Source organism: Amphiprion ocellaris, chromosome 5 (genome assembly GCF_022539595.1).
Source record: "Amphiprion ocellaris isolate individual 3 ecotype Okinawa chromosome 5, ASM2253959v1, whole genome shotgun sequence".
Taxonomy (NCBI): Eukaryota; Metazoa; Chordata; class Actinopteri; family Pomacentridae; genus Amphiprion; species Amphiprion ocellaris.
This window is the reverse complement of record NC_072770.1, coordinates 11,221,360-11,243,142: the sequence shown is the minus strand read 5'-3', so window position 1 is coordinate 11,243,142 and position 21,783 is coordinate 11,221,360. Positions and strand designations below refer to the sequence as shown.

The following is a 21,783-nucleotide window of genomic DNA, read 5'->3' as shown; positions in this document are numbered from 1 at the left end:
TTGTGTGTAGTGTTTTGAAAAACTGGGTCCTCTATTCAAAATCGTGCTTAAGCAGTTGAAAAAAGCTGTAACTGGAGGGTCTGCCTCATGTTTATCAGTCCATTCTTGCTATAATTTGACCTTTCCAACCCCCTCCTCCCCCAAAAAACACAGCACTGGTCCCGCCTCCAGTACAAATCTCCCAGTATGTCTTTATTATCAGCAGCAGAGGAAGGTACAAGGACTCAGGCAGGGATAAAAGAAGGGGGAGAGAAAGATCGAATTAGATTTCACAGAAAGAGAAGCAGAGGCGCAAAGACACTGACAGGAGAGAAAAGTCTGATAAAGCAAAATCAAAAAGGAGATACTTTAAGGGGGGAAAAGTCAGAAGTGAAGTGAGGAGAGAAAAGCAGAGGGGTGACTTGTGAACCAAAGAAGCAGAGTAATTAAAAACGCAAACATTTTTAGAATAAAGGGGGGCAAGACGAGGAGCGGAGAGTGAAACGCTACAGGAACGTGAGAAATCTCAGAGACTGACGTACGAACAAACAGCTGGTTAACCTACAGGTAAGACAAATGGACTTTTTGATCCCATCTTGTGCCATTTAAACAGTTCCAGGAAATCGTTTAAGACTCTAAAGGAAAAACGGCGTCTGAGACCTCAAGTATGTGTGAGAAATTTTTGGAACGCACTGCTTCGCTGCATCACCGCATCGCCTCGGCATTGAATGCCTTTTGAAAATGCCTAATGAAGTCTCAGTCGGCGTTTGTGGGCTTGAAAAAAGCTCCTCAAAAGTTTCTCTGTGTAGCATCCGTTATACAAGAGTTTGGTCGGTGAAGCGCTGCAGGTACAGTTCATTTTACAGTTACGATTAAAATCTGGGCCCAGTGATGAAAAACGACTGATAGTTTATCAGTCCTGTTCAGTGTTTGGAAATGTTGCTAGATGTGACTTTTGAGCGTCTTGACGTGAACCAGAACAATTGGGTTAAAAATGATCGCTGAGCACCGCAGCTGCTTGCACGTCATTTCACTGTAAATTCACATCTTTACTGCAAGACGTGCAGTGATAATCGTAGAAAACACAGAGTTTCACCCAGTTCTGTTCAAAGCGCTCCGGGGTTCCATCTTGTCAACTGTACCACCTTGATCCGTTATTTGTTGGACATTTGGAGGTTTCCAGCCTGAAAATGAATTAAAAAATGGGGAAAACAAAAGAAGCAACATTTTTGTATTCATCGCAGGCCATTTTAGGGGAACTTAAATGAGAAAAGCTTGTTGTTATCATGGTATAAAAAGCAGATTTCTGTATAGAGATGAAAACCTGCACAGGAATCATATAGACTGTGCCATCTACACCCACTGCAGCACAATGGAACATCTGCAGTGACTTTTAGTCTGTGTTAGAATACGAACAGTCTTCTTGTAGCTCTGCATACACATTTACCATGATAAAAGCTGTCAAAATGCTTTTTTTTAGATGTTATAGGTCATAAAAGAACTTTTTCATAACTGAAGTTTAACAGAAATTCAGTGAAAAACAAAACATATTACGCTTCATTCCAATAAAATAAAAATATTATAGATTTGTTGCGTTATTAAAAGTGCTGCACAAAGATTCTCCAAAGATCCTTTTCTATCTTTTTTCAGAACTTGAAATAAGCGAGAATAAAATGATTTGCTTGGTTGTTACTACAAAATGTTTGCATGTGAAATCCTTAAATGTTCATGCTAGTGAGGCTCTCAAACAGTTTCTAATTATGTGAGAAAACGACAAGAGGACTTAGCTGTAAAACGTCTGCATTATAGCGGATTATAAACCATAAACTCTGTGTTTAATGCTTAATAATGATAAAATTAAACATTATTTGCTGTAGCTTGCTGAATATTAACACCACAAACGCTGTGAAAACTGACTATCCTTTGTTATGTGACGCTTGCTGTCAGGAGAGATTGTGGGTAAACGGCTGAATTTTGCTGAGCAGCTTTATATTTGATTGAATTTAAAACCTTTCCTGCCATTTCCTGAAATTTTACAGTATCATCTGGACACTAACCAGCTATTAGCACATTAACACACACATTTTCTGTTAGTCGCACATTTTGATTGAAAAAGTGCAGCTGAACAGATGTGAACTTGCTGTGGCCTTTCATTTAAAATTTCACTTATCACTCATTTAACGAGTCCTCTCCTTCATTCTGCTGCAGAAAATACACAAAATTCGGTCTTTCAGTGGAAAACACGTGTTCGAGCTTATCATCCTAAAACTTTTTTATTTATTTTTTGGTTATTTTAATGTAACAGCAAAAGTTTCGTTCTGTATTTGGCAAACGCTTCCAACAGTGGAGCGATTTTCTATCTGGACAGAAACAGTGTATGGCGCAAGAAAGGCTAAAAAAAAAAAAAAAAAAAGTGGTTCTTATTTTGAATTTAGGAAAAAGTGTAGACAGAATAAATCAACTATGAACCATTTTATAAAGTGCAAACAGGCCTGTTATGATGAAGGTGTTTATTGCTTTTGAGATTTCTCTTCAGAAACCAGCAAGTCACAGATCCTTTTTTAAAGTAATGGTTTCCAGGACAGACTAATGTGTGTATAGTTACCCGTTTTTTGCTCCCGCAGCTTTGACCTCGCAGCCATATTTTCTGCTGTTTGAAGTGAGTGTGTATCGGCATGTTAAAGGCATTTAGAAACCCAGTTATCTGTGTATAAGGCCGACAGAGTAACTTTCTCCTTTAGTTTACCTGCAGGATTGAGACACTATCACAAAAAACAGGTTTCTCATTTACTAGACGTTTAAATTCTTCAAATCAAATGGAAAGTATCAAAATAAACCACATGAATCATTATTTCATCAAATCCTCGTTATTCCAGGGATTTAGGGATTTTGTTTTCCTGTGTGTTTATTTAAAGAACCTGCAACATATAAACCTATTTAAATGATGAGGAAATGCTATTAGCCTTCCCAAAAATGCTCTTAATTAGACTAACTTCTGGCTCCCTGTGGAACTACTTCCAGATGTTTTAACCACACAGGAGTAGTATCTGGGGTTTTTCTCTTCACATGCAATTTCTTGGTGAATAACGAAGAAAATCTGAGAGTTTCTGCCATGAGGAATCATTATTCTGCTTATGTGACATGTAGCTGTAAAATGTTCAGCGTCACCTAAAACATGTACAATACTTTGGTGTTTATGGGAAAGTACACTCTAAAAAGTCTGATTTAGACAAACTGTTTAAGATGCAAGCTTTGTTTTAGTGGGTTTAATGGACATAATAATGGTGGTAATTACATCAACTTAACATTTGGTGTCATTTAAAGTTAAAATGAAATTGACTTGATTATTGAGGAAGTCCTCCCTGATTTACTGAACACGAGAGTAACTTTTTTTTATTTATTTAGCAATTCAAAATCTTTTGTTCATAATAATTAAGTACATCCCACTTAATATTTAGTTTTAATAAAGTAGAAATACTTATTTGAGCAACTTGATTTTTATAATTGATCAGATTAAAGACTTGTGTTTATGCTGCCAATCAGCAAAAATACCTTTGATTTTAGAGGAAAAACAAATTCTACCAGTTTAAATGTGGCTTGTTGGTTGAAGATAATTTTTTAATTGTGCGCAAATATTACTTTTTAGATTTTAAATTAAAGATTCATCTCTGGATGGATTTTAGAAACAGCTGATATGCTGTACAGTGTTCCCTCGTCCATTGCGGGGGTTCCAGACCCTGCCGCGATAGACAAAAATCCACGAAGTAGCGACCATATTGTAACCCTTAAATATTGGTCGACCCAGATGTCTCCAGGGCTGTAGGTCAGGCCGGGTACAATTATTTTGCGTTTTTATGCTTATATCTTTTGCTGTCTTCCATGCTAAACATCCCCAGCATGAAAGGAGAGTTTTCTGCAGGTTTTATGCACTGCGCAGCACAACAAACACGGACCATGCTCTTACCAGCTCACCCGCTGTACCACAAACGGAGTTATGTGACGATCAGCTATCTGCCTGTCCTGTGCAACATTACTCAAAAACAGACTAATGGATTTGGATGAAATTTCCAGGGAAGGTCAGAAATGACACAAGGACCAAGTGATTAGATTTTAGCAGTGATGCGACGTATTGTCTGGATCCAAGGATTTGTTAAGATTTCTCATTCCAAGATATAGCGGCCGGCACCTCATCACTGTAACCATGACAACAAGTGAACGTTGCATCAGCTCCCTGCTGACAATCACATGATCCTACTACAAATCCACCGGTCCCGACTTATCGGAATTGATACAAGGAACAATTGATTGATTAAATTGTGGGGGTGTTTCTGAGTCCCATCAATTGTCGCCGCCGGCTACATATTTAGGTCAGGCGATTCACGCACACATGCATAACACACACCTGTGTTCAGCACAAGGTCAGAGAATGAACAGTCTTGGCGGAGTATTGCGCTCTCTGAGTGTTTTTCTTGTTGATATATATTTTAAGGCTTTATAAATCCTCCCCACACACCTCACATCACCGCAGAGCAACACTATGCAGCGATCAGACGTGTGTGTGAGACGGACAGACCGGATACTGAATGTTGCTATACCATATGCACTATACTCAGGGGAGACGGAGGAGACTGATGTTACGGTCTCTGAGCCAATCAGAGCCCAGCGCTGTACGCTGGTCGCTATGACTGAACTGTTGTGCTGCAATGCACCATGGGAATTCGGTGTGGTGGGAGTTTAAATGTCATTATTGTGGTTTATGTTAGTGTTCCAGTGTTAGTAGTATTTACGTTTTATTGTGTTTTTGTGGTTTAGTCAGCCTAATTAGTTTGCTTAAGTGCCATGTTGTCAGGACTGTGACTGTGAAGTGTAGTGAGTTTGATGACTTCCTGCTACATTTATATTGTTGTGTGTGTCCAAATAAAAGCATCTGACAGTTATATAGTATATAAGAAGCAGGTATGCGTTTTTCATTGATTGTTTTCAATGCAACTCGCCACAATAAAAACTACAGAAAAGATATATGTACTGCAATTTTCCGCAATATAGCGAAGCATCCACGGAACCAAACCCAATCCAAAAATCCGCGATACAGTGAGACCACGAGAAGTGAACCGTGATATAGTGAGGAACCACTGTATATTATGGTGTAAATGGATATACACTACCAGTCAAAATTTTGGACACACCTTCTCTTTCAAAGGTTTTTATTTAATTATTTTATAAATTGTAGAGTAATACTGAATACATTAAAACTTTAAAAGAACACATATGGAATCATGTTGTAAACAAAAAAAACATTAATTTTCATATATTAATCTACAGTGTAGAAAATAATACAAACGAATAAAAAGCATTGAATGAGAAGGTGTCAACTTTTGACTCTGTGTGTGTGTGTGTGTGTGTCTGTGTGTGTGTGTGTGTGTGTGTGTGTGTGTGTGTGTGTGTGTGTGTGTGTGTGTGTGTGTGTGTGACAAAAATGGATAGATATAGATAAAAATGCAGAATACAGGGACACGGAACATACGATTTTCAATTATTACACCAGAACAATAAGTACACTTCATGAAGCAATCATGTGATCTGTAAACTGATTCATTCATTTTGAACTCAAATCTTTTACATACACTACCGTTCAAAAGTTTGGGGTCACTTAGAAATGTCCTTATTTTTGAAAGAAAAGCTGCTTTTTTCAATGAAGATGACATTAAATGGATCAGAAATACAGTCTAGATGTTGTTAATGTGGTAAATAACTATTCTAGCTGGAAACAGTTGATTTTAAATGGAATATCTACATAGGTAACTAGAAAACCCTTGTGCAATTATGTTAGCACATGGATAAAAGTGTGACTCTTCATGGAGAACATGAAATTGTCTGGGCGACCCCAAGCTTTTGAACAGTATTTGGACACAACAAAACCTGTTTTTGTAAAGTTGTAAAGATTAAAGTGGCAAAAAAAAACCACCATAAAGAGCGAAATAAATCCAACCTGGAGGTACCAGTAGAGCCCAGCAAACTATGTTCACAACACAAAGTACAAAGAGAGGAAAAACTTTAAAACCAACCAGGTCACCTTTAAAACAGTTTGAAAATCTCACTAAATGTGTTTCTCATTTGAGCCACTTGAAGCAGCTCTTCAAAGAGAGCAGATGATGAACCATCTCCAGCAACATTTAGAGTGTGTCGCAGCTGTATAATCTGAACAACGGAAACAGAGGAAAAGGACAGTAATTGAATTTTGGAGTTTCTTTACCCAATATGTTTAAGACTGATTGCACAATTAGAACTACAATCTATGATGAACAATTATTAACACGGAAGAATATAACGTTAACACTATTCTCAGAAGAGTTTAAAACTAGAAAATATTCAACTAGAAAAGCATTCAGAAAGCACAGTACTCCGCCGAGGTTGTTCATTCCCTCATATGGCATTGTCAGAAATGCAGCACTTTTTTTTTTTGAATGCGACATTTGTTTATTAGGTATTGATGATCAGAAATCATGGCAACATAGAATGTGGCCGTTTAATATAGATGTACCCAAAAACAAAATGACCTTAGCTGAGCAAGGGCGTGTGTTACGCATGTGTACGTTATGTACGGATACTGAATCATGTGACCTAAATATGTAGCAGGTGGTTGGAATTGATGGGACTCAGAAACACCCCCACAATTTAATCAATTGTTCCTTGTATCATTTCCGATGGAGAAGTTGCAATAAGTCCGCAATGGTGGATTTGTAGTAGGATCGTAATCATGTGATCGTCAACAGACAGCTGACGTAGGGTTCATTTGTTGTCATAGTTTAAGTGACACCATGTAGCTCGCAAGGATACAGACTATAAGCCGCATCACTGCCAACACCAGTTGGTCCTTGTGTCATTTCTGACCTTCCCTGAAAATTTCCTCCAAATCCGTTAGTCCATTTTTGAGTAATGTTGCAAACAGAGAGACAAATGGACAGACGGACCAACGCCAATCGTCAAATAACCTCTGCCATGTTCCTTGGCGGAGTAAAAATACACTTTTCAAGTCCAAAAAAGGGGGAAAAAAGACAGCTGTGAAGTACTATTTTGGTCAATCGATGAGTGTCCTGAACAATTGTACCAGAACCTCGTATCTCTCAAAAAAACCTAAAACTCATCTGAGCAGGTTTATTCGAAAAGGATGACATGTTTCTGTGTAAAGTCAACGGATTTTATTGGACAATTCCCACCACCTCTGCAGCACATTGTTTCAGTTCTACGGCTATTTTCTTCACACGTCATCATGTTTCCAGGGTGTCTGCAGCTCTCGTTAAAAAAAAAAAAAAAAAAAAAGCCCATAAAGTTCCTGTATCTGGTCGTATTTTGGTGAAAATTCCAGCACTTGAAACGAAAGGGTCTTGTTGGGGTTTATTGGCTTTGAAACAGGATCATTGTTGGAATCCACCTAAAGTCTCAGGATATAAACAAGCTAAATACCTCTTTGAGGCTGCAAGGTTGTAAGTTGTTAAAAATTAATATTTGGCCAAAATGTGTGTTTGGAGAATCAAATAGCGCTGACAGCTACAGTGAAGAAACTCTGAGGCTGACATTTCTATTTAATTCCAGTGATGTGTGAAGGAGCAAGAACAGTAAAAAGACATTTTAGCAGCTTTGGTCGCATAATTTTATCACTATTCGCATGGGATGAGGGAAGCCTGACAGATTCACTGGTGTTATTTGCAGATTTGACATTATACAGATGCCACATGACAGCTCTCTAGTCTGCTGAAACAAAAGAAGACATTTCCTTACCACAGCCTGCAATTCCTCTTATAATCCTTTGAGATTTCGTTCGTTTGAAGCATTTGTCTGGAAAAGGGTCTCCGTGTAGTGGAATTTCTGGAGGACTTTTTTTTACTTTACAAATTACAGATGTGGCAGCATGAGATTCTGTCTGCAGTTACTACATGTGACTAAAGTTCTGTCTGAATAGGGCTGAAGATAATTAATTCTACCCGCTGACAGATTGGAAAATTGGTAAATTTAAAAAAAAATGACAGCTTTTGATAAAATTGACACTTCATATATAATAAGATAAAAATGTATTCATGCAGAAGGAAAATCGTACGAAAAAACGTATGATACGTTACTGAAATAAAATAAGCAGAGATAAGGCTAAAATACAACAGTGAACACACAGTTAAAGGTAATGGTGGCAGGTAATAAGCAATATCACACATGATAATGAAATATTCCACCGGAAAATGAGGTAAAAATAAAATATTGCATCTTAGAAAATAAGATGTCAATGAAATATTGCACTGGCAATGTCGTGAATGAAAGTGAAATATTGAACATGTAATCAAAATTCTGCTCATAAAAATGAAATGTTGCATATGAAGTTAAAAAATCGCATTTGAGGATTGAAAATATGAAATATTTTTCACAACGTACTGAAATTAATGTTGATTAAGCACAAATGAAAATGACTCCCATATAATCTTCTGCAAATGAAATCACGTTTTCCTCGTAATAATATTATACAATCTGGAGTCTAACATTTAAACTTTAAATTTGTTAGATTGTTAGATTTAAAACAGCAGATGTTGAGCCAAAATGTGTTTTAGTAGATAAATGAAGTTGTTGCATAAATAATGGTGGCTGAACTTGGCTAATTAGAAAGGAATTTGTCAAACTCAGCTGGAGGCTGAAGTTGCTGTTCCCAGTTCCAAACAAAATGGTTTGGATCCACGATTTAATGGTTTCTTCCCTCATCCATGCTCCACTTCTGCTTTATTTGACTGCTAGTTTTTTTTGCATTATTTTCCTGATAGACATAAACAATGAGTTTCAATTTGGTAAGGCAATAAAAACAGATTCATTGCATTTTAAAACCTGAAAAACACACAGAGGAGTTGGAGTCTTTACCTCACGCTGCATAGAGACAAAAATAATAAATCGTTGACGTTTTAGTGGGCAATGACACTTTGTTCAATCGAGCAACTCAAACTGAAAGTGTTAAAAGAGGAAGCAAGGGTATTAAAAAGTATTTAATAAAACACAGAAAAACTCATCTAAGTTGTCAGGTTTAATCAGTTGTTGCTTTGTTGCCACAGTTTTATTCAAGTAAAAGTCAAATGAAGTGTGTTTTTTTTTTTAAAGTAAATTTAAATACTGTCTTTTTAGGGCACAGTGTATTTTAAACCCATTTTTTTCTGCGTGATAAAGCTTTTGTGTGTCTGTACGTCACAGATCAGACAAATTAAAATGCATTCTCGGCTTTTAACTACATTAATGCCAGTATTTGTTATGAATCTGTTACAGGTACAAAACAGTTCACATCATCCATCCAATAATCCTTCCAGGTTTGTCATGTATCTTAGCCTGCTCTGTGTGGAAATGGATCTCCATGTGTTGAAATTGTTACTTTACAAATTATAGATTTGCAGATTTGATTAAGATCACAGAAGACATCTGCAGTTATTACAAATTACTAGAAGTCCCCAGGTAATAGCGGTTGTCTGTAAATAGGCCTTAAAATGAGCCACGCATTTAGCCAAACCTTCAATGAAGCTGTGACGTAACAGAAATGAGTAGTTTTTGTAATAATTCACAGTTCAGGAGTGTTTTCAGTGCAAGAAGTATTTTTGTTGAAGATCCTTAAACCGAACCACAAAGACAACAAAAAATGAAAAGGAAACCAGTCCCTGTGTGTAAATATATTCACACTGGACCATGAAAGAACCAATAATGATCAAATTGAAGGCTGTGCTTCATTTAAAAATGTTGGAGAAACAGAAATTCCACCACATGGACACCCATTTACAGACAAAGTAGGACAAAATGCACGACAAGAAGGAAATATCGAAGGTTTATCAGAGGGATGAGGTGGAATTTACCATGAATTGTGTATTTTACAAATTACAGATGCAGTAGATTTGCACTCTTAGTGTTGAAAAAACTAACAAAAATCTGTTTCTTTGGCACCTGATACCTGATGAGAGAGTGTAATAAACGATACTGTGCGGTTTTAAGTTTATTGTTATCACTTTAAATTTGCACATTTTTCTCTTCTTTCTCTACTGGAAAGCACTTTGGCTCAACATTTACTGGTTTAAACTTTGCTAATTATAAAGGATTTTGTCGAGCTTCACACCACATAGAGGCCGATGTCGCAGCTCAGTGTGTAAAGAAAGTAATCTGATCATCCTAAAAAGACAATAAATAAATCTGTGTTTTTTTAGAATCCATCACAGGACTCTTGCTTGGACAAGACGGTGGCAGAAACAGAACAATTTCTACCACCAGAGGCTATTTTCTATGGGTTTCCTGTGGAGTGTTTTTTAAAATACTTTTGCAGTATCCTTTCCAGCAGCAAAAACCCAGAGGAGAGAAGTTTTAAGTCGAACAAAATGTTGTTACCCATTAAAACAATCATTACTTCTTTTTTTTCTCTAAGCAGCATGAGGTAAAGACTCCAACTCCTCTGCTTGTTTTTCAGTTTTAAAATGTAATGAGTGTGTTCTTATTGCATCACCAAGGAAACTAGTGGCTGAATTTCATAAACCTGAGAGGAGAGGTGGAGCGTGGACAGAAGGAAAAAAAAAGTTCCTGTAAAAACTCTGAGCCACAACATCGTCCTCTGTGGAGTGTGAAGCTTGACAAATTCCTTTCTAGTTCGGCTAAGTCCAGCCTCCACAGTTTATGTCAGGGGTCACTAACTGGCCGTAGCATTTCCAGTGTTTACAGTGTTGGTTATCAGCTCAGGAAACATGGAGACAAATTACGTACGAGTACACTAGTCAGCCACTGAAGTCTCTGCGAGGCAGACGCTAAAGCTAAAGCTCTGCGTTCAGAAAACAGTTGAGAGGCGAGAGACAGACGAGTGAACAGACAAAAAAAGAAAAATAAGTAAAGCAACACCGAGAGGAAGACGAGAGGAAGAAGGTTTCACAACTATGAACATAATCAAAACTAAATATCGTTGCAGACTCACCAATGAGCTGAAAATGTGTTTGAGAATGAACCTGACACCATTCAGGCCACGATTCAAAATACTGGCAGGACAAGCTGCAGCTCAGTTCTCCCATTAAGCAGCAGGGATACACTGTGTGATTTTAACAATCTTTTAAGTTCACAGCGTGCTACACTGTACGACATGAATCTAATAATCTTTGGCCACGACGTGAAGTTTGCTCTGTGCATATTGTACGATGAAAACGCAGCTGAATCGCAGCCTACGATGTACGTGAGTCAACATGAATGCGTCCATCCATGAAAAATAAACAACTGAAGCATAAACGGAGCACCTACAATCACAGGAAAACTAGCGAAACATGAACAGATTTAATTTTTCTTCGTTTAATAACATAAACACTTAATAACATAAACATAAAGTGCTTTGGCCACTATTTACAGCAGTGTTGAACTGAACTGAATTCATTTGATTTGACGGTCAGTTACTGATTACATACAGACGCAAATAAAACTACTAGGTTACATCAACATATATCACACTCAAGTTAGACATCATGATGTTCCAGACCTTTGCTTTAATAAATTCTCTCTGACTGAACCTCTTTAAATTTTAGTTGAATACCCTTGGTTTATGTACAACATTTAAACCGGCAGATGTTGAGCCAAAGTGCGTGTTTATTTCCTGCTAAGAAACCCAATAACTTGATAAAACTTTTATGTCTTTGCAGGTCCTAAATCAAACAAATTAAAATACATTATTAGCTTCTAACTGTAGATTAATGTCATTATTTGTTACACATTTTACACCCTTAAAGGATAAGCAGTTATTAGTCATACAAGTGTAGCGCTTTTTTATTTATAAAGTGAATAAAAATGAAGTTATGATTATGACATAAAAACTTCAGAGTGAACGGTTTAGTTTTGATGTGTTTTATTTGCTCAGATAAATACAAAAAAATCTTTTTAGCTCTACTGCACTGCATTCCTGCTGTCACAAACACAGAACCAAACTTTAGATGATGTATTGCAGGTCGCTGAGTATTTTCCTGCTGTTTCTGATTTCTTTATAAAACCTGATTTTTTTATTTTTTTTTTAAAGAAGACATAAAAATGATGCAGGCCCGTGTGTGGAAGTGGAGCCAGCAGCACAACGAACCGATCAATTTTGCAAAATAACCTTGTTTTTTAAAACTTCCACAGGGATGGAAATTACTGAAAATTATTGTGAAATGAGAACCAGGACCCTGAGGCGCTCCAATGTTTTTGTTCCTCCGCTTTTCCAGACATGTTTCTTGAGGAAATATGTGTGCGTGTCTGTCCAAACAGACAAAGCACACAGGTTGTTGGACAGATGTTTTCTCTTGTGTGGCCTTGGAAACCCCAATAATCTTTGATTTAAGAGCTGCGGTTTATCAGGTTTTATGGGTAAAAGAATGTTGGATTTTTCTTTGTGTTTTTAATTGCCATAGTCAACAAAGAATGAATGTTTTTAAAAAAATATTTTTTTTCTAATAACTGCAGTAGCAGAACAACAGTTTGCTGCCAGGCACATCCCAAAACAACACCGAGAATCCAGAGAGACCTTCCTCACGGCTGTAAATTTGGTGTGAAACCATTGGAGTGACCCAAAACTCACATCCAAATGGAACATCTGCATATCGGATGTTTAATGCAGAACAACCATTTACGGCCATCTTGGAGAGAAAATGTCGATCCTGAACATAACCACACCTCTGGAGAAGAGGAGGTCGCATTCTTCACTATGACCTCCTGACCTTTCTCCTCCCTAACACCCAGAACTTTACATACAGGAATGAACTGAACAGTGGTAAATCCGAAAATTAAGGAAATCCAACATCATCATCATCAGTAATGATCCCAACATTGGGACCGATTAAGATGCAAACATCTCACTTCTCTCTGTCACCACCATCCAAGGCAGAGGGACATTTAATCCGAAACATGCATAATTCTTAAGTCTCATTCTTCTTACTATTGAAAGTATATTATTCTTTGTTATATTGCAAGTTGACTGTAATGCATCCTGTAATTATACATTTTGTTTGCATGTTTACACCTTTTTGTTTACTCAGGAACCGATTGAGTTCAACATACCATGTTTGAAGTCATTTTAATCGTTTAGTGGAATTTTAGATCTTTGATCACTGTAGATATTTAAAAAACTGAAATGATATGTTAAAGTATTAAAGGCCAACCCTTGGGATGAAAGCATTCATGATTAATTAGATGCGGATTTGAATTTGGCTCCAAAGCATTCCATAGAAAAGAAAGTCTGAAATGCAACGGGTGTCCCTTTTAATATTTTACTATTCTTCCTGTGCTTTTTATATTTTTTGACTTTGTCAGGGCTTTTTAATGTGTTTTTCTTTGTAACTTAGTTTGGGCTTTTGTTCTATGTAACAACAGCTTATTAAGGGTTCTTACCTCCTGTTTTTCTCAGGCTTCTTTATCTATTTTTCTTAAAGTTGAGGTTTTTAAGCTTCTCCATTGTTTTCTTTGCAACTATGAGCTTCGACTCAGCATCACTGTCAAAATCTAATCACTTAGTCCTTGTGTCATTTCTGACCTTCCCTGAAAATTTCATCCAAATCAGTTATTCCATTTTTGAGTAATTTTGTGCACAGACAGACAGACAGACAAACGGACAAACATACGACTATCGTGACATAACTCCACTGTTCCTTGGCAGAATAATAAATGTTCTGTGTATAATTATCGCAAGTTTTACCGCGTATTTCTGTTGTTGTTCTTAATTATTAGTAATTACTTTCCAAATGCTACATTCAGTGGCGTCTTTGACAAATAAATGCAATTTTAATCACAAAGTGTAATTAAACCACATTTTCTACACAGATGAGGATCAGCTAATTAAATGCATGTTTAAGATTCAGTTTGATAGTAAAAGCTGATAATTTATACATATAGGCAGTACATGTCAGAATCGTAAAGTTAGGGAGCCAAAAGAAAGGCTGTTGAAAAAGACTAGAATTCTGTTTAGTGTCAGTTGTTTTCCACAGCGCCACAGACTGACAGTAAAATCACATTCTTGCGTCATTGAAGTTTTCTAGAATTATGTTTTTGTTTTTGCCTTTAAAACATCATATGAGTATTGGACAGATTAGTTGAGGAGATTATAAGCAGACCGATCTAACCCACAAAAAATCAAATGTTCGACCATTCTTGAAAGCACAAAACTTTGAGCCCATTTTTCTCAAAAACTACAGAAAGTGGGTTAAACCACTCTGCTATCTGTGCCATTTACCATTGACAAAACCCTCTTTGTAATGACCTACAACAACCTCCAAGCAACAATTTACACACTTAATTGCAGGGATTTGGATGATGCAATAAGATAGGCTTTCTTGGTTCCTTTGATTTCTATCATTTGACATATGGCATTTTTCACCTCTTTGCATGCAAATATTCCACCAAAACACATTTTCATTAATTTGCAGGGACACTATCACTGCATTCTGGGCTTTCAAGATGATTCTGATTGGTTTGAAAAAATACAAATAGAATTTTTTTTCTCCTGTAGCAATTATGGTGAAGTGCAGTCAGACCATTCTCCAGTGTCAGATAGATAATATAAATCCTTAAAACTTGAAAAATGTGCATGTGTCAAGTATTTGACATGTTTAAATCCAGTCACTGCCCATGTAACATATTTATTAACAAATATTCAACAGGGAATTACATTTTTTGAAAAATTATTTAATACTCAAGCAACACATTTTCAGTTGTCTTCAGCTTGGAATCTGAAGTTTTTTTTACATTTAGATGGGACCCAAAATCAGAAGAAAAAAAAAACTGCCAAGAAAAGGAAATATTAGGACAATGTTAGGGAATTCTGAGCTTTTATTTAAGAAAATTGTGAATCGACAGTATAAAATACAATTTAGGCTAAATATATAGCAATAATATGTGCCATTTTTTTTTCGGTAAAATTAATAACACATATGTAACAGCTGTATATTAACACTATATCAATATATTAACTGCTTCAGACGAGAATGTGTGTAAACTGGGCCCAACAGGAGCTCTCCATTCAGCATATATAGCAAATAAACCAGGAGAGACAGAGGCAGGAGTTTTTATATATATATGTGTGTGTGTGTGTGTGTGTGTGTGTGTGTGTGTGTATTATTTTTATTAACAGAATAACCTGATTCTCCTGACCTTGTCTTATTGTCTATCTGTTATCTATCATCTTTCCAAGGCAGCGCTCCCTATTTTTACTCCACATCTTTAGTGAAATGTCGAAAGTATTAATTTTCATGGGGCCTCTCTAGAGTCTTCTTTGCAGTTGCTAGTCAGCCGGTTTGCCCTGACATATGATAGTGCAAATATATCACACAAACAGACTCTTGGCTGTCATGTCCTTGATGCATTCATTTATGGTTAAATCTGCTTGTCATAATGGAATCCATTGTGGTTGTGAAATCTGTGTGTACTTGTACCAGGAAATGTTTTCCAAAGCAGCAGAAAATGGAGAGGTCACATTTTTATGAACCTCGGAGCCCCAGTGAAGTGTGAAATTCTTTGCATCTGGTGTGACTTTCACTCATTTTATCGGTCCATTTATCAAGGTCAGGGCTGAACTCAAAACCAATTCCAAAATATCATACATAAATCAAGATTGAGGAGAAACTTCACCAAATTTTATTTTGCCCTAAGCATTAATTTGGTCATTTCAAAAATGCATAAATGAGTGATATATAATTTTATATAATTAGGACCGACTTCCTATTGAAATTTACTGTTAAACTATTGAATCGTGGGCATTTTTTTCACAAAAATTTAAGACGTCTGTGCAAAAATGAAAAATTATTTAAATATTAATGTCAAAAACAGTAATATTAATTAATGACAACATAGAATGTAAAATAAGTTATTGCATAAATATTCACCCCTTTATAGTAACTCACTTAATTCATCACAGGTGCAGCCAGTTGGTGCTAGAAGCCACACAGTTAATGAAATGAGGATTATCTGAGTGCAGTGAAAGTGTCTCAGGTTATTATAGTATGAAGACACCTGTATCTGGAAGGTCCAGTCATTGGTGAACCAGTGTTTCTGGATATAACTCCACCATGAAGACAAAGTAATACTTCAAATGACATTGTCAAATCCATCAATAAGAAACAGGACTATGGCACATGTGTATATCTGCCTAGATGAGGTCGTCCTCAAAAAATGACCAGCTGTACAAGAAAGAGACGAATGAGAGAGGCCACCAAGACACCTGTGACTACTCTGAAGGACTTACAAACTTTAGTGGCTGAGATTGGACAAATTGTGCCTACAACTGTTCTTCATAAGCCAATGCTTTTTGGGAGAGTTACAAAGAGAAATGGTCTGTTGTTTAAAGCTCAGATTAAGTCTAGAGTTCACCGGAAGACATGGGAGAGACTCTTAAGCCAACCATTCTTTAATCTGATGAGACCAGTGTTGATCTATTTGGCCATCTGACTAGACACTGCATTTTGGCAGACACCACCATCCCCACTGTGAAGCATGGTGGTGGCAGCATCACAATGTGAAGCATGGTGGTGGCAGCATCTGTAGCGTACTAAGGAGCAGAACATTCCAGAGCACCACACAAAGATCCAAAGACCCTCCCTCAAAGCTGTAAATTTGCTAAGACACCATTTCAGGAGACAGCTAACCTAAAATTCACCTCCAAATGGAACATCTGCTGATCGGATGTTTACTACTAAAGGACCACTAAGGGCTCTTTTGGAGACAACAGGATGAATCCTACCTCCACTAGAATCTGATGAGGGTCATAAAGTGTCAGCTGTGAGAAAAACCACACCTCTGCAGGATTGGCATTCTGACCTTCTGATCTCCCAGCATAACACACAGAACTTTCTACACAGGAGTGAATAGAACAGTTTAAATCAGAACATTAAAGAAATGCACCATCATCGGAATGACAATCTGGACTCAGTCTCTGATACCAGGTTGATCAGGACCAGGATGGAAAAAGAACACATCAAATCTGAAGTGTCTGTGGAAGATGCACACATATGATACACAAACACCTTCTCCTCTCTCTGTCACAGACCACAGCCATAAAAGACACAGAGAGACTTTTTACTCTAAGAATATATTCTCCCTATGTCTTCTTTTTCTTATTGTTAATGTATAATGCTTTTATGTTTAACCATGTTATAAGTTTACCTTTATGTAGCCTAAAGTCTACAATTTGTAAGTTTATTCTTAAGTTTACACATTTTCTTATTATCTCAGGAACCATAGGAGATAAACATGTTGTGTTTGGTGTCATTTTAATCATTTAGTCAATGTTATTTCAGATCTGTGATCACCATAAATATTGAACAATTGGAATTCTACATTTAAGAAATTAACTGAAAATAAGTTCTGAAGGTATTTGGCCTCTGACCTCTCCTGGACAGTGAAGCTCAACACCACCCACTGGGAGGAACACATCCATGATTGTTCCTCCATGATGCTGATTTGCATTTGGCTCCAAAGTTTTCTATATAGAGGAAAATAACTGGAATGCAACTTAGTTTTGGTTTAGTTTTTTTGGTTTAGTTTTATTTTTGTTTTGGGGCTTTTTGAGGGCTTTTGAAAACTTGGCTTTATGAAGAATGTAACTTGGGCTTTTAGAAAAATTCAACTTAGGTTTGTAACTGGGCTTGTAAGAATGGGCTTGTAACAAAGGATCTTAGAAAAGGTGACTCTTAGAAGAATGCAACTGGGCTTAAGAAGTTACTTAGGAACTGCCACAGCGCAAATATTTTCTTGATAACTATGAGCTTTGACTCTAAGTGTTTTTACTTCAGCACACTTTTGCAATCCAAACCTGGCAAAGTGCCTTCTTGTCTCTGCGTTCCTGAACTGACTCATCCAGCAGATCATCACAGCTCCACATCCTGCAGCTGCCTCCCTCTCACTACTACAAAGGCTACGCAAGTATCACTTTCCTTCTGCTAAACGGGTGAATTACAAAATTTTTCCAATTTTCAAAGTCATTCTAAATTCATGATCTTTTCTACCAACTGCTTCCAGTGACGATCACAGTTCATTAGTTTATTTATCTGCATTTATTCATTCATTTATTCACTGTTGTTTTCATGTCATTGTTGTTTGTTGTTTGTTCATAGAATTAGTTAATAAATGTTTGTATATAATTATCATCGGTTCTACCGTGTATTTATTTGTTTTGGGAACTGGAGGTCAATGAAATCAGAGTTTCTGACTTTCAGAATGAGACTGATCAACTTAATTTTAATCAAAGTCTCTTTGAGACTTAGCTTAAATTGATATCCCTAAATTAACGAGTGCAATTTTGATCATAAAGTGTAGTTTCTACCATTTCTACATGTTCAGCTACACATCATAATGTGAAGCACGGTGGTGGCAGCATCATGATGTGAAGCACAGTGGTGGTAGCATGATGTGAAGCATGGTGGTGGTAGCATCATAATGTGGGGATGTTTCTCAGCAATAGGACCTGAAGGGCCTGTAAAACTAAAGGGGAAAATGAATGCAGCAAACTGCCCGAAAATCCTGGAGGACAACCCGATGAAGTCCGCAGGAAAAGATTAGATTTTTGCAAGACAATAACTGAAGGAGTACAGCCAAAGCTACAGAAAAAGGGCTTAAAGATAAAAACAACAAAGTAAGAGCAGTGGCTAAGTCAGAGCCCAGACCTCAATCCATCTGAGAATTTGTGGCTGGACATGAAAAGGGCTCTTCCCTCATGATCCATGTGTAAACCACAGAGCTTGCGCAAAGAAGAATGGGCTAAAACTACAGCTTCCAGATGCGCAAAGCTGATTGAGAGTTAATGACACAGGCCAAAATCGCATCTACTGAATACTGACTTGAAGGATGTGTCCCAGTATGTTTAAGGACAACACTAGCTGTACTTACAGGTTAAACAAAGCCAGACCCAAACCTTCCACTCAATTTCTCAACATGATTCAAATGCACAATAAATATAAATGTACAAATTGTTTTCACAACGAGTACAATCCAGAATTCAGTCCAGGTTCTTTTCAGTTTTGCTAACTGCCTTTATTAGTAGTTTACTGTTTACATGCTTTAGTGAACTTTAGTGATAAATCGACAGATGGAAATGAAAAAAAACAACACAAACACAGCAGAAAAGGGATGATGTGGTGCATTTTCAGTTGCAGGGCTTAACAGTAAATGACCATTTTTTTTTTTTTAATAAATAGACCCATTAATGGATCAACTCCAAACATTTTCATAGAATAATAGCTTTCACAGCTGTGTGTTTACCACTCATCAGAAGTTAAATTCTAAATTGTCAGATTTATACTGAGGGCCCTGAAGCAACAAGGGTTACAAGATCTCCTGCTTTTTATTTTCTAAATTAAAAATCTACTAATGAGTACTTATTGCTGCCACCGAATGAGCAACAGTACTTCTGGAACATGTAAATCCATTTAAAGCAGAAGTTTTTTTCATTATTTTTGCCCATTCTTGTCCTAAAGAGTTGCATCCAACAAGCCAGGAGCAAAACTATATTACACATAGTCTCGTAACCCAAGAATAAATAAGAGATAAAACTTACCATTTAAAAACTAGATACAGTGGGGAAAATAAATATCTGATACACTGCAGATTTTGCGAGTTTTCTCACTTACAAAGAATGGAGAGGTCTGTAATTTTTATCGTAGGTGCACTTTAACTGAGAGAGATAGAATCTAAACAAAAACATCCAGAAAATCACATTGTATGGTTTTTAAATAATTAATTTGCATTTTATCACATGAAATAAGTATTTGATAGAATAGAAAAATAGAAGTTAATATTTGGTAGAGAAACCTTTGTTTACAATTACAGAAGTCAGACGTTTCCTGTAGTTCTTGATCACTTTTGCACACACTGTAGCAGGGATTTTGGCCCACTCCTCCATACAGATCTTCTCCAGATCTTTCAGGTTCCGGGGCTGTAGCTGGGCAACGTGGAGTTTCAGCTCCCTCCAAAGATTTTCTATTGGGTACAGGTCTGGAGACTGGCTAGGCCATTCCAGGACCTTGAAATGCTTCTTACGGAGCTACTCCTTAGTTGCCCTGATTGTGTGTTTTGGGTCATTGTCGTGCTAGAAGACCCATCTTCAATGCTCTTACTGAGGTGAGGAGGTTGTTGTCCAAAATCTTGCAGCACATGGCCCCATCCATCCCCCTCTCAGTAAGATGCAGTCGTCCTGTCCCATGATGTTTCCACTCCCATGCTTCACTGTTGGGATGGTACTCTTCCTTCTTCTTCCTCCAAACACGGTGAGTGGACTTTATACCAAAAAGTTCTATTTTGGTCTCACCTGACCAAATGACCTTCTCCCATACCTCCTCTGGATCATCCAGATGGTCACTGGCAAACCTCAGATGGACCTGGACATACGCTGGCTTGAGCAGATTGACCTTGCACACGCTGCAGGATTTTAATCCCTGACGGCGTAGTGTGTAATCTTTGAGACTGTGGACGAAGCTCTCTTCAGGTCATTGACCAGGTCCTCCTGTGTAGTTCTGGGCTGATCCCTCAACTTTCTCATTATCATTGATACTCCACGAGGTGAGATCTTACATGGAGCTCCAGACCGAGGAAGATTGACGGTTATCTTGAGTTTCTTCCATTTTCTAATAATAAAAATTGTTGCCTTCTCATCAAGTTGCTTGCCTATTGTCCTGTAGCCCATCTCAGCCTTGTGCAAGTCTACAATTTTGTCTCTGGTGTGCTTAGACAGCTCTTTGGTCTTGCCCATGGTGGACAGGTTGAAGTCCGATTGATTGAGTGTGTGGGCAGGTGTCTTTTATATCGGTAACAACTTCAAACAGGTGCAGTTAGCACAGGTAATGAGTGGAGAATAGGAGGACTTCTTAAAGACAAACTAATAGGTCTGTGAGAGCCACAATTCTTGCTGGAAGACAAGAAAACAGTACAGATAGACTTGACAGACTCATGTTCCGGTGGTTTGGAACAGCTAATCCTACAGTATTTTTACTATTGCGAGCATTTAACCAGTGTGAGAGGTTTACTTATGTTGCTGTCTGCAGCACCGACCTTGTGTGACCAATTTATTTTTCAGTTCAGTTGGACCGAAAAATGCCAACATTATTTCTGAATGTTGGTATTAAGAGAGAAAACTTTGACTCGTGTATGATAACCCTGAAATACAACTGTTACGGGGGGAGCTGGAGAACCCAAGTGCAGACACAGAGAAAACTGGCAGACAAGTGAATAAATGAATGAGTTTTATTTACCCAGATAACCAAAGCAATACATAAATGGAGAACTGAACTACAGGGACAGAACAAAACCAAACTACTCAACAAACCAATACTACGAATACTACCAATACTACGAATACAAAAAACAGAAGTCTGCAAAACTAAACTGAACCAACAAAACCAAGCTCAGGAGGGGTATACGGTGGCCGAGAGGTGCAAACCAAATTTACATAATGCAAAACACTTTTACAACCTCCAAGACAAATTTACAAGCGACAAAACACTTTTACAAGTCCAAATTTAACCGGAAAGGGAATGTTCCAACTCCGGGGTTGAACTGGAAGTGACAACGAGGAGTGGCTAATGCACTCTGTCGGTCTGATCTGCGCTATTTAAACACTCTAAAGACCAACCCCACGAAAAACAAAACCACGTCAATCGGTTCATATGTTCCCCACAAAACGGGCAAAACATCACCCGCTCGCTTGGTTCACCATTAACAACCACCAAAAGTAGCATTAGCTGCCCCTCATTGTCACATCCGGTTCAACCCTGGAGTTGGGACATTCCCTTTCCGGTTAAATTTGGACTTGTAAAAGTGTTTTTG

At 37.5% G+C, this 21,783-nt stretch overlaps 1 protein-coding gene across 1 annotated transcript in view; it reads left to right on the top strand.

Annotated features, from left to right (window-relative positions):
• The first annotated feature begins 205 nt into the window (after positions 1 to 205).
• The window catches only part of asip1 (agouti signaling protein 1), a 30,529-nt gene continuing 8,951 nt past the window's right edge, over positions 206 to 21,783 (top strand). Inside the window, exon 1 of the mRNA XM_023286976.3 lies at positions 206 to 546. The gene's annotated coding sequence lies outside the window, so the exon portion shown is untranslated. The remainder of the gene's footprint in view (positions 547 to 21,783) is intronic.